The sequence below is a fragment of the Balaenoptera physalus genome, assembly GCF_965194825.1.
Source record: "Balaenoptera physalus genome assembly, chromosome: 3".
Lineage (NCBI taxonomy): Eukaryota > Metazoa > Chordata > Mammalia > Artiodactyla > Balaenopteridae > Balaenoptera > Balaenoptera physalus.
Window position 1 is genome coordinate 152,274,017 of NC_138890.1, and position 10,673 is coordinate 152,284,689.

The window sequence follows — 10,673 nt, forward strand, 5'->3', positions numbered from 1 at the left end:
ATAAACTGGTAAGAATGCTTAAATGATGATTTTGATGAATTTCTGAAGGATAATTGTGAACTAGCTTGAGAGTGAAAAATTCCTGAGGGCTGCAGTCTTAGAAGTGTCCCCACACTTCTGTGATTTATATCTTAAGTAACTGCACCAGATTCTCATAGTGAGGAGTCACGAAAATCCCTTCATGTCTCTGCCAAAGAGATAGGAGAGTAACAATAATGACGTAAGCCCACAGTGTTCTCCACAACAAAGGGCTGCTCTAAAAGGAAAAGACTACCTGTTTCCCCTGCAGGAAGTACTGGTACCAGACTGCAGCCCCTATCAAGCCTCCTATCTCACCTAAAGGGAGGGAAATAGGAAACCATAGTGAAGGTCACATCTCAGGGACACACACCTACTAAATGACTGAGATTGAATCATAGCATTCTAGAACACTTTCCATCTCAAACACCTTACAACCACATTAATAAGACTACAGTATAATGATGGATTATAGCTGAAAGAGCTATAAAGCACAGAATCTGTCTAAGAAGAATTCTCAGGAAGTCAAAAGTCAAGAAGGGGAGACAAAAACAAGGAAAGTAGAGAAAGTTGCCTATAACACCTACAGCTATAGCACACATTAAAACACCCCAGATCCTAGTTAGATTAACACTAAAAGTTGATTTACATCAGTCCCTATTGTCCCTAAACAACACATTCATATATCAAGAAAAACTAATAAACCATGCTAAAAGGAAAGACAAAACACAATCTGAAGAAACAAAGTAAGCATTAGTTCCAAACTCAGATATGAATCAGAATTAGGAATTTTCAGAGAGTGAATTTAGAATAACTATAATTAATACATTGAGGGCTCTAATGGAAAAAGTAGACAACATGCAAGAACAAATTGATAATATAAGCAAAGAGATGGAAACGCTAAGAAACAATCAAAAGGAAATGTTAGAAATTATAAACTCTAAGAGAAATGAAGAATACATTTGATTAGCTCCCAGTAGATTGGACACAGATGAAAAAAGAATCAGTAAGCTTGAAGATATGTCAATAAAAACTTCCCAAACTGTAATACGAAGAGGAAACAGGAAAAAAAGGAAACAGAAGAGAACATCCACGAACTCTGGGACAATTTCAAAAGGTTCAACACATGTACAATTTGGATTCCAGAAGGGAGAAGTAAGAAAGAAACATCAGAAGAAATATTTAATGTAATAATGGCAGAGAAATTTCAAAAATATATAATTATTGTCTGAAACCACGCAAGCAAGAGGAGATTGGAGTGAAAAGTTTAAAGTGTTGAGAGAAAACAACAATAACACCAAACTTGAATTCTATATCCAGCAAAATAACTATTCAAAAGTGAAGTAGAGTATTATAGATAATAAAAACTTAGAGAATCCATCACCAGCAGACATTCCCTGCAAGAATTTTTGAATTTTATTTTATGAAGTTATTTATTTATTTTTAAAATTGAAGTATAGTTGATTTACAATGTGTTAGTTTCTGGTGTACAGCACAGTGATTCAGTTTTGTGTGTATATATATATATATACACACACACCACATATTCTTCATCAGTTCATCTGTTGATGAACATTTAGGTTGCTTCCATGTCTTGGCTATTGTAAATAGTGCCGCCGTGAACATTGGGGTGCATGTGTCTTTTCGAACTAGTGTTTTCTCCGGATATATACCCAGGGGTGGGATTGCAGGATCATATGGTTACTCTCTTTTTAGTTCTTTAAGGAACCTCCATACTGTTCTCCATATTGGTTGTACCAATTTACATTCCCACCAACAGGGTAGGAAGGTTCCTTTTTCTCCACACCCTCTCCAGCATTCGTTATTTGTGGACTTTTTGATGATGGCCATTCTGACTGGTGTGAGGTAATATCTCATTGTAGTTTTGATTTGCATTTCTCTGATGATTAGCGATGTTGAGCATCTTTTCATGTGCTTTTTGGCCATCTGTAGGTCTTCTTTGGAGAAATGTCTATTTAGGTCTTCTGCCCATTGTTCGATTGGGTTCTTTGTTTCTTTTTTGTTGAGGTGTATGAGCTGTTTGTATATTTTGGAAATTAAGGCCTTATTGGTTGCATTGTTTGCAAATATTTTCCCCTAGTCCATAGGTTGTCTTTTCATCTTGTTTATGGTTTCCTTTGCTGTGCAAAAGCTTGTGAGTTTGATGAGGTCCCATTTGTTTATATTTGCTTTTATTTCTATTGCCCTGGGAGATTGACCTAAGAAAGCATTGCTACGATTTATGTTGGAGAATATTTTGCCTATGTTCTCTAGGAGTTTTATGGTGTCATGTCTTATATTTGTCTTTAAGCCATTTTGAGTTTATTTTTGTGTATGGTGTGAGGGTGTGTTCTGACTTCCTTGATTTACATAAGAATTTTTAAAAAATATTTTTTAGGGAGAAGGAAAATTATATCGATCAGAAACTCAGATCTACATGGAAAAGGGAAAAGCATTCAAGAAGGAATAAATGAAGGTAAGATAATTTAGAATTGTTTTCTTATTTTTAATAGCTCAAAATATAACTTTAAACTAATAACAGTAATAATGTATTAGGCAATTATAGCATATGAATAAGGTAAATGAATGACAGCAATGTTATGATAGTCAGAGGTACAATTTGAAGTCCTGTCTTAAAGCACTTTCACTATACATGAAACAGGATATTGTCATTTGAAAGTGGACTTAAATTAGTTATAAATGAATATTGCACACTCTAGAGCAACCAGTAGGCTTTTTTAAGTTAGGAATAAAATCAAAGATAAAATGGAATCATACAAAATGCTCAATTAAAACCAGAGAAAACAGAATATGAGTAGGGTGTGGGGAGAAGAACAGTACAAAAAATAGAAAACAGGCACAGAATTCATAAATGTTGTGATGGCCAATTTTTGTGTCAACTTTAATGGGTCACAGGATACCAAGATATTTGGTCAAACATTATTCTTGGTGTATCTATGAGGGTGTTTCTGGATGAGATTAACATTTGACTCTGTTGCCTGAATGAAGCAGATTGTCCTCATTGATGTGGGTTGGCTTCATCCAATCAGTTGAAGACCTGAATAGAACAAAAAGGGTGATCCTCACTTGAGTAAGGGGAGAGTTTTTCCTGCCTTTGCTCTCAAAGTGAAGCATCAGCTCCTCCTGGGTTTCAGGACGGCTGGTCTTCAGACTAGAACTACACCATAGGCTCTCCTGGATCTCCAGCTTGCTGACTCACCCTTCAGACATAGGGACTTGTCAGCCTCCATAATTCCTTAAACCAATTCCTTATATTATTTTTCTCTCTCCCTCTCTCTCTCTCTCTCTCCTAGAGGTTTTGGTTCTCTGGAGAACCCTGACCCATACAAATATTAATGAAACTCTATTAAATTTGCTTTAAATATGAATTGTCTAAATACACCCATTAAAAGACACAGATTGTCAGAATATATATTTTAAAATCTATATTAATTTCAGACAAAATGGACTTAAGAACAAGGAAAGTTAACAGTGATAAAGGGAGGCATTAAATAATGATAAAGTAGTCAATTCTTTAAGAAGATATAACAGTCCTCAATGTGCATGTCCCTAACAAGAGATCAAAGGCAATCGCTTCTCGGCCTTTTGGCTAAGATCAAGTGAAGAGATCAAAGGCAAAGCAAAAGCTGACAGAACTGAAAGGAGAAACAGACAAATCTAGTGCTACAGTTGAAAACTTTAACACTTCTATTTCAGTAATTGATAGACCAAGCAGGTAGAAAATCAGTAAGGATATAGTTGACATGAACAGAACAATAAATCAATCTGATTTAACAGACATTTATAGACTATACCCTCCAACTACAAAATACAGATGTTTCTCAGTCTCACATGAAACATACACCAAGAAAGACCAAAGTCTGTCCCATAAAATAAACCTTAGCAAATTCAAAAGAATATAAATCATGCAAAGTATATTCTCAGACCACAATAGAATTAACCTAAAAATCAATAACAGGAACATAGCTGGAGAATTCCAAAGATTTGGAGATTAAACAACATAATTCTAAATAACAAAACGGTCAAAAAGAGTCAAGAGAAGTTTTAAGAATATTTTGATCTAAACAGAAATTACAACTAACATCAAAATTTGTGGTATGCAGTAAAAGCAGTGTTTTAAGGGAAATATGTGATTTTAAATTAATGTGTTAGAAAATGTCAAAAATCAATATCCTAAGCTTTCACCTTTAGGAAACTAGAGAAAGAAGAACAATGTAAGCCTACACAAAACAGAGAAAAAAATAAAAAATAGAGCAAAAAATCAGTGAAATTGAAAACAGGAAAATGAACAAAATAGAAATAAATGGAACTTAAAGGCTTTTTTTGAGAAGATTAATATGGTTGATAAATTTCAATCTAGGATAAGCAAGAAAACAGAAGACACAAGATGCCAATATCAGAAATAAAAGAGGGGCTATCAAAAATGATTTCATGGATATGTATATTTAAAAGGATATAAATATATATTTATATTTAAAAGGATAATAAAGGTATACTTTGAACAACTCTGTGCCTCCAAATTTGATAATGTAAGTGAAATGGACCAATTCCTTAAAAGATACAAACTACTCAGATTTCTACATAGAGAAATAAATAATCTGAATAGCTTATATGTGTTAAAGAAATTGAATCAATAACTAATAACTTTCCAAAAGTAAAATTACCAGGTCCAGATAATTTTATTGGTGAATTTTAGGAAACATTTCATAAAGATGTGATACCTATTCTCCACAATATCTTCCAGAAATAGAATCAGAAGGAATAATTCTTAATTCATTATATAAGGCCATCATTATCTTAATGCCAAAACCAGGTAAAGAAATTACAAGAAAGGAAAACTATGGACCAATATCTCTACTGGACACTGATACAAAAATTTGGACAAAATATTAGCAAATGGAATCTAGCAATGTATAAAAAGATATATACAATGATCAAGTGGGATTTATTCTGAGTACACTGATTACTGATTAGTAATTAAGGCTGATTTCGTATTTGAAAATTAGCTGATGTAATTCATCACACCAAAAAGCTAAAGAAGAAAATTTACATAATCATATTGATACTGAAAAATTGTTGAACAAAATTCAAGACATACTCATAATAAAAAAATCTCAGCAAACTAGGAATAGAGAACTTCCTCAATTTGGTAAAGAGCACCTACACGTAACTTATAGCTAACACAGTGTTTAATGCTGAGTAACTGATTGCTTATCTCTTAAGACTGAGAATAAGTCAAGAATGTCTTCTCTCACCACCCCTACTCAATATCATACTGGAAGTTATTACTAATATTAATATAATAAGATGACAAAGAGAACAAACAGCATATGGGTTGAAAAGAAAGAAAGAAAACCATCTCTGCTCACCAATGACATCATTATCTAAGTAGAAAATCCCAAAGAACCTGGAACTAATATGCAAAGCTAGCAAGTTTGTAGGATAAAAGGTGATATACAAAAATCAATTATTTTTGTATGTATCAGCAATGTATAATTAGAATGTGAAAATTAAAAAAGAATTAGCACCCAATAAAATGAAATTGTTAGGTATAAATTTATCAAAACACGTACAGAGACCATATGTGGAGAACTGTAAAACTCTAATGAAAGACATCAAAGATGATCTAAATAAATGGACATCATATATTGAAAGATGCAACATTGTTAATATGTCCATTCTTCACAACTTAATCTATAGATTCCTTGCATCCCAATCAGTATCCCAGGAGGCATTTTTTAGATAGTGCCAAAGAGATTCTAAAGTTTATATGAACAGGTAAGCAACATACAATACCCTAAACAATAGTAAAGAAGAACAAGTTTGGAGGGCACACACCACCTATTTTCAAGACTTCTTATAAAGCTGTAGTAATCAAGGCAGCAAGGTATTGGCAAAAGAATAGACATAGATCAGAATAACAAAGTAGAGAGCCCAGAAATAGATATCCACAAGTACCGTCAAATGATCTTTGACAAAGGAGCAAAGGCAAGTCAGTGGAGAAAGGATAGTATTTTCAACAAATGGTGCTAGAATAATTGGACATCCATATGCATATATATATATAATATATATTATATTAAATTAACTTAAAATGGATCATAGACCTAAATGTAAAATTCAAAACTACAAAACCTCTTAAACAAAGTACATAAGAAAAACTAAGTGGACTTGGATTTGGTGATGAGCTTGCTTCCAGAAACACACAACCCCAGACCAATCATGAGAAGAAACATTAGACAAATCCCAATTGAAAGATATTCTACAAAATACCTGACCAGTACTCCACAAACCTGTCAAGGTCATCCAAAACAAGGAAAGTTCGAGAAAATGTAACAGCCAAGAGAAGCCTAAGAAAGCATGAAAACTAAATTTGATGTGGCATCCTGAGTAGGATCCTAAACAGACAAAAAGACATCAAGGAAAAACTAAGGAAATCTGAAGAATATATGAGTTTCAGTTAATCATAATATATCAATAGTTACACTAATCCTAACAAATATACCATAGTAATGTGAGATGTTAGTAATAGATGAAACTAGATAAGGCATATATGTGACCTTTTTGTACTATCTTCACAATTTTTCTTTAAATCGAAAATTCCTAAAAGTACAGATAATTTTTAAAACTATAAAAATATTAAAACTATAAATGCATAGAAGTTTTAGTCATGAAATTTATAAATATTTCTATTTTTAGACATATTAGTGGACTACAATGTTTATAACAATACTGATGTGGAAAACACAAAATAATTTGAAAGCAATTAGATTGTTTTCTCTTTGTTACCCATCATTAATCAGATTTTTTAAAAAAATTAAACTTGGTTGTTGACTACTTCCTGGGTCAACCTAAAGGTCCTACATTGTGAGTTCTTGAAATTTTGCTTATATGTGTTTTTTTCAAAAACAGTTGGAAATTTTTAATCACGGTAGTCAAAGTATATAGCCCCAGAACGTTGGGTCTTAATATTTCTTAGAATTGTAATTATTTTGAAAATAAACCTTGAAATCAAAGACGTTAAAAGTATCTCTACAAAACCAATATATCAACTAAATAAATTAAAGAATGAGAATTATTGGATTTGTTTATTTGTATTTGGAAGACACTTTTTTTGATAGGTTAAATTTATTCTTTCTATCAGACTGGAATGAAATTGAGAAGATTTATAATTTTACCCTATTTAGTATTGGGAAAATATTCAGAATTCTAAATAGATATACTGTCTTTGACGAGTTTTGTCTTACAAAAGTATTTGTTGAAATACTCATTTTAAATTAAGGCAAAAGAAACTATGAAAAAAAATATAAATTATTGCATGTTTTAGATCCTGGAATGGATGATAATTTATATGGCCACCTTTCTCATGAGGGTCATAAGGATTAACTTTAGATAAGTTACACAATGTGAAGTGTTTAGACTTTACTGTATGTGACCAAAAGGTGAGAAAAATGGCTAATATTGCTTTAAAATAGTAAGATATGCCTCAGGAAGAAACATATTTCATTTAAGGTCTTTCTTGAAAATAATATTACAATTACTGTAGAATGGTTAGAAAATAAATGTCTTTAAGATTGTCTCTAAATCTAAGTAGGAGCTTCCATAAATTTGTGAAAACAATGATTCTGAATAGGTTGAAACGTGGTTCTAAGTGGATGTGTGTATTGGGTGTGGGGAACTGGACTCATTATTCTTTCCTTATGAATAAGGCTTTATTTTTAGTACTGTAACTGGCTGTGTAACAGTCGGAAGGATTTATGATGAGGTCACTAAAATTCTGAATTCTAGTGGTGTTCATAGCAATAAAGTTGGCCATGATTACAGCTACATATGCTTACAAAATAAACAGGCCACATAAATCTCTGCAAGAAAGATCCTATTATAAGTGAAGTGAGAGAATTACAATAACTATTATGAACAATGGGGAAATTTTCTGTTACTGTCTATATAAAACTTTCAAAATTACTGTTGTATTAATTGAACTATTTAGGCAAAATTAACTGAACTATTTATGAGAAAAAGCCCCTTAACATTTGCTGGTTTTTAAGTAAGTTAAACATTTCTGAATGAGTTAAATTCAATTAAAATTACTCACTTTTTTTTCTTGCACATTCCTTAGATCTATTCTTCTTTGAGAAATCTTGTGAAAATAAATTCTTCTCATTTGAAAACTAGCCGCAACTGTCTTGGTCACTAAGTGGATAGAATCTGGGGGCACAAAATATGTTTGACTGGAGTAGGAAAAGAGGGAAGGATTAACGGAGGACTTGTCTTCTGTTACCGTTAATTTACTCCATCTTTACTTACAGAAACAAATTTTAAAAGGAACAAATGACAACTAGAAAGAATAGAATACATAAAAAGACTGAGAAATTTCACAGTAGTTTTCTGGGTTGATGGTGAAAGTTATTAAAAAAATAAGCTAACTGAATATTGAAAATTTCATAGAATTTTCAAATCTGATTAGAATAATAATTGAACAGATCTTTTCTTTAATAATTGAAATAGAAAACGATAGAGGAAAATATAGGTTAGAAGAAAAAATGAGAGAAAAAATGAAGAAAAATATAGGATTGGTGTATAAAATATGGCAAAATTTTATTCAGTATATAGAAATACTCTAGTAATCCCATATTAAGAAAGAACAAAACAAAAGGTTAAATCAGAGTTCTTTGGAAAGTGGGTCTCGGGGCAAGCATAGCAGAGAAAATAAAGGAGCAGAACAACTCATATAATTGTTGGTTAATGCAGATCATACACAGATAAGATAATAACAAAATACTGTATACATTTTCTGGGAATTTTATAAAATTTAATAAAGAGTGCAGGGCTTCCCTGGTGGCGCAGTGGTTAAGAATCTGCCTGCCAATGCAGGAGACACAGGTTCGAGCCCTGGTCTGGGAAGATCCCACGTGCCGTGGAGCAACTAAGCCTGTGCACCACAACTATGGAGCCTGCGCTCTAGAGCCCGCGAGCCACAACTACTGAAGCCCGTGTGCTTAGAGCCCACGCTCCCAACAAGAGAAGCCACCACAATGAGAAGCCCGTGCACCGCAATGAAGAGTAGCCCCCGCTCGCTGCAACCAGAGAAAAGCCTGCACGCAGCAACGAAGACCCAACACAGCCAAAAATTAAATAAATAAAATAAATTTATCAAAATGAATAAATAGTGCAAATTATTTAAAGAATAATGACATCTCTTTTTTTTTTTTTTTAAATTAATTAATTAATTAATTAATTTTTGGCTGTGTTGGGTCTTCGTTTCTGTGCAAGGGCTTTCTCTAGTTGTGGCGAGTGGGGGCCACTCCTCATCGCGGTGCGCGGGCCTCTCACTGTTGTGGCCTCTCTTGTTGCGGAGCACAGGCTCCAGACGCGCAGGCTCAGTAGCTGTGGCTCACGGGCCTAGTTGCTCCGTGGCATGTGGAATCTTCCTGGACCAGGGCTTGAACCCGTGTCCCCTGCATTGGCAGGCAGATTCTCAACCACTGCGCCACCAGGGAAGCCCGACATCTCTTTTTAAAACTTGAATTTCCTTTCATACAATAAAACCATTTGGGAATTTCATTCAGTGGTAGCATTTTTGAGTGTGTGTTTCAAATTATGCTTTGAAAAATTTGCTTAAGTAATTTTTATTTAAGTAAAAACAATTAGGTGTTCACTTTCCATCAGGAAAAGCCAATTGATTTATAAGGTACAATAACTAGAGATGCAGAGGTGCACATAAAAAAAGGACTATGTAAGTAGACCATATAAGATGCTAAACTTGCCCTTTTTTAAAAAAAATTTATTTTATTTATTTATTTATTTTTGTCTGTGTTGGGTCTTGCTGCACGTGGGCTTTCTCTAGTTGTGGTTAGTGGGGGCTACTCTTTGTTGCGGTGTGTGGCTTCTCATTGCAGTGGCTTCTCTTGTTGCAGAGCACGGGCTTTTTGCGCACAGGGTTCAGTAGTTGTGGCACATGGGCTCAGTAGTTGTGGCACGTGGGCTCAGTAGTTGTGGCATGCGGGCTTAGTTGCTCCATGGCATGTGGGATCTTCCCAGACTAGGGATCAATCCCGTGACCCCTGCATTGGCAGGCAAGTTCTTAACCACTGCGCCACCAGGGAAGCCCCTAAACTTGCTCTTATACACATCTCTTTCTAATCCAAAATATGTTTAAAAAAGATATAATTGTAAAACCCTTTATGTAAAAATATTTTTTCTGTTTAATTTCTTAAAATTTCTTTTTGTTTTTTTTTACTTTAAAAAACTTCACACAGTGGGTATTTTAGTGTTCATGTTGTCATAACATAAATGAGGAGTAGATATTTCCTTTAGCTACCAATTAAAAGCACTATGAAATACAGTTTTCAAATCCACAAGTCTTTTGCACAGAGTAGCCAAAAAGAATGCACCTGTGTACCTGGACGCACTCCTGTAACCTGCTTACTACCTTCCCACTGTTTGGCCTCTGAATCCTCATTACCCATTATTGCTCAGCCATGGAAATTGGAATTGGTGTGATTGGCTCCTTCTCTAGGGGAACTCCCTCTGCTGTCCTAAATATCTAAGTTCCTTATATTTAACTTTCTACTGATGCTCAAAGATGAATGCTGGCCCACTGACAGCATTGTACTGTCATTATTTTATGGAAG

The 10,673-nt window shown here is 33.8% G+C and overlaps 1 long non-coding RNA gene across 1 annotated transcript in view; it reads left to right on the forward strand.

Annotated features, from left to right (window-relative positions):
- Positions 1-9,238, forward strand: part of LOC309656905 — a 260,350-nt gene extending 251,112 nt beyond the window's left edge. Inside the window, exons 2-3 of the long non-coding RNA XR_014261599.1 lie at positions 2,417-3,605; positions 3,654-9,238. This is a non-coding gene — a long non-coding RNA (uncharacterized lncRNA). The remainder of the gene's footprint in view (positions 1-2,416; positions 3,606-3,653) is intronic.
- Positions 9,239-10,673: the final 1,435 nt, after the last annotated feature.